Source organism: Nicotiana tomentosiformis, chromosome 3 (assembly GCF_000390325.3).
Source record: "Nicotiana tomentosiformis chromosome 3, ASM39032v3, whole genome shotgun sequence".
NCBI classification, from domain to species: Eukaryota; Viridiplantae; Streptophyta; class Magnoliopsida; order Solanales; family Solanaceae; genus Nicotiana; species Nicotiana tomentosiformis.
In genome coordinates, this window is record NC_090814.1 from 24,240,096 (window position 1) to 24,243,868 (window position 3,773).

A 3,773-nucleotide genomic window follows, 5' to 3' on the forward strand; every position below is an offset into this window, starting at 1 on the left:
TCAATATCAGCGGTGAGAGTTCCCGGAGCCCTCTCAGATAATATTGCTGCAATATGTCCCACTTGTATCTTCAGGTTTCGAAAAGATGTGCCCAACTCTTTCATAGCTGCTCAATAGGCGTCCAGCCTCTTATTTGTCTTAATAGTGAAGGCCTTCATTAGATCTTCTAGACCAAGCTGAATGGGTTGTTGAGGCTGAAATTGCTGTCTCTACTAATTTTGGTATGCTGGAGCTCCTTGTCCCTAGGGTCTAGAGTTATTTTGTTGCCAAGCGTTCTCAGTACCCCCAGGTGAACTCCATGAAAAATTGGTGTGCCTCTGACCCATTGCATTGAAATTGTAGTTTCCCGCAGCATTCACTTCCTCAGTTGAGGCTTGACACTCATGAGTAGAGTGTCCTCTTCCACATATATCACACGTTGCATGAGGCCCATTTTGTATTGAGGCTAAGGTTAGCTTCCGTATTTCTTTAGCCATAGCATCAAGTTGTACCTGCACAGATGTATTAGCATCAACCTGGTGAACACCAGTCCATCTTTTTCTTTCAGCACTCTCAGAGGGCCACTGATTTGCATATTCAGATAACTCATCAAGAATTGTAACTATTTCCTTTGGAGTCTTCTTCATCAACAGGCCTCCAACTGCATTGCTCAATGTTCTATGTGAGGCCGGTGTCAATCCATCCCAAAAGTCCTAGAGTTACATCCAGAGTTCGATTCCACTATGTTGACACTTTCGAACAATCTCCCTAAACCTCTCCCATGGTTCAAAAATAGTTTCTGTATCTTTCTGGCAGAAGTTATGGATTTCTCTTCTAAAGTTGTCCGTCTTAGCTGATGAGAAATATTTATCAAGGAATTTCCTGGTCATCTCCTCCCAAGTTCTAATTGATCTCGCGGGCAAGCTTCGAAGCCACTACTTTGCATTATCTTTGAGTGTGAAGGGGAATACCCTTAATTACACTGCATCACGTGACACACAATTGTATTGAAAGGTGTTCATAATCTCCTAGAAGTCCATTAGATGTGTATTTGGATCTTCGTTCATCTTCCCTATGAATACACAGCAATTGTGAAGAGTTTGAAGCAACCCAGGCATAGGATGCCCTTTAACTGACTGACGTCCACCTCTAGTTGGCTAGCCTCCACCCCTAACTGGTTGGGCAGATAGTATAGAAACTGGGGCTGGAATCATAACATGAGTACCTTGCTAAGATATACTACTCTAAAGTCTGGGACAATCCCTCCTTATATGTCTCAAATCACCATAACCCACGCAACCTCTCTACTAGCATAGTTCCTGGAACTGAGTCTGTACCTAACGACTAGAATAACCATTGTACGAACCATAAGGTGGAGGTGTATTGTAGGATGCATGCCCCAAACGAATACCATGGGAACTATAACCAACTGGAGCACCGTGAGAAGTCTAAAGTGCTGAGTGAACTAGCTTACTAGAATAGACTCTGCCAAAATGTCCATTGCCTCCAAATGAGGCACCACTAAATTCTCCTGAATGACGAGGCCTCTTATCTTTCGTGGCGCCTCTCCCTAACCATAGACTCACTCAATCCTCTATGTCATCTATATTATTTGCTGGAAGATAGTACTAGTCTCTCTCTCTCTGCATCCATACCGAGCTTAATTACAAAATTAATCCCCTTAATAAACCTTCTCACCTTCTCTGTCTCATAGGGAATCAATAAAGTTGCATAACGAAGATAACTCCACAAACTTCATCTCATGCTGAGTAACTGACATACGATCCTGTTGCAGGTGCTCAAACTGACTACGCAACTCATCTCTCCTAGTTAGTGGAATAAACTTCTCCAGGAAGAGAGTAGAAAACTGAGTCCAAGTAAGAGGAAATAATCATGTGGGCCTACTTTGCTCATAAGTCTGCCACCATCTCTTGGCTAGCCATCTCAATTGAAACATAGTGAAATTAACTCTATAGGACTCCATAAGACCCAAATTACACAAAATCTCATGACATATATCCAAGAAATCTTGAGCATCCGCAGTGAGATCACCATCAAACCATGGAGGATCTAACTTCTAGAACCTATCTATCCTCTTCTGCTCATTAGCAGACATAGCATGCCTAACCTCAGGCCTAATACAGCAATAGGTTGAACTACCTCGGCTGGTGAAATAACTGGAACTCCCGAAGTCTAGAACATAGTAACGGCATGCTCTAGAGTGTGAGTAGTTGTGGTATGGCTCCCCCTCTAGCCTGAGAAGTAATTGGGATTGCAAGAATCATCTTGTCATGTGCCAAAACCTTGAAGTAACTCAGAATCCAGACCATGGTGTCCTGAAGCACTGGAGTAACAATAAAATCCTTAGGAGCCTGAGTTGGACCCTATGTAACAACCTTATTTGGAATGTGGTCCACCATTAGATTTATAGGTGGCTCCTAAAAAACGGCTCTAGCAAGAGCATGAGTAGCTGAGGGTGCTCCACCTCTAGTTATTGTTGCACTTGACCTAATCTGGACTCTAGCCCTACTCTGTCCCGACCTCTATCTCTAGTAACGGCTACAACCCGGTGCACTGGCTCATGCTCAGCTGCTGCTGAAGCACGTGTTCTCACTATTTCTGAGAAAATAAAAGAGCAAAGATTCAAATTTTAAGATAAAACAAAGGATGCACGAAAAGGAAAAAAGAAGTAAAGTTTCTTAGTTGTCTCATAGCCTCTCGAAGATAAGTATAAATGTCTCCATACCAAACCATAAGACTCTATAAGACATGCTCATGACCCGTAGAACCCTTGAACCTAGAGCTCTGATACCAACTTTTTCATGACCCAAAATCTCATCATGGTCGTGATGGCACCTAACCCAACATGCTAGGTAAGTCAACACCTAAATTCAACCATAACCAGACAAATAAAGGATAATTTGTTTTTATAATATAATAAAATATAAATAAGTCTCAAATCAACAATACCAAATGCAAAAAGTAGACAACAAACTCCCAAAACCGGATGGTACGAAGTCATAAGCTACTAAAATGAAATACAACTGAGTCTCATAATACAAGAGTAATATATGGAATAAGATAAACAGTATAAGGGAGAGAAGGGGACTACATCAGCTACGAATCAAGTACAAAAACTCACCACAAAGTCTCTAGATATAGCTACTAAATGCCCTCCTAATTGATGTTGGGATCAACACAAGAATCTGTACAAAAATATGCAAAAATGTTATCTAAGTACAGAACTACGTATACTCGGTAAGTATCAAGTCTAATCTCGAAGAAATAATAAAGAGATTTTTGACAAAAATATGATACTCGCCTTCACAATCTGAATAGTTCATAATAGTATGAAACATCAGAGAATAATCAAAATCACATATATAATAATAAAGAGCACAAACCAGAGATAGGATAAGTATGCTTCTCAAACAAGGCAATCAAAATTTAATTCAATCTCTATGTCTGCACATAAAGATAAAATGCTACAATTAACACCTATATGAATACTTCTATTTGAGTCTAGGATAATTATACATGCTCAAAACTCAATCATAATCAATATCCAGCGCATCTCATGTGCTCCAGCATGATCCAGCACATCTCATGTGCTCTAATATGATATGTGTATCACTTGCGCTCACGGGGACCAACGTAACATATGTGATCATCTAATTCTGAAGGAACAGATTCATATATAAGCGACGCACGAAAACTCATTTGTGTCATAATATATCAATATCAAAATAACCGCATGATATAACATGTCATGCCAAAACAATATCAGTATCCTC

The 3,773-nt window shown here is 40.3% G+C and overlaps 1 non-coding gene across 1 annotated transcript; it reads left to right on the top strand.

Moving 5' to 3' along the window:
- Positions 1–714: 714 nt before the first annotated feature.
- Positions 715–821, top strand: LOC117280532 (small nucleolar RNA R71). Its single transcript, XR_004511062.1, has one exon. It is a non-coding gene; the product is annotated as a small nucleolar RNA R71 (small nucleolar RNA).
- The last annotated feature ends 2,952 nt before the right edge of the window (positions 822–3,773 follow it).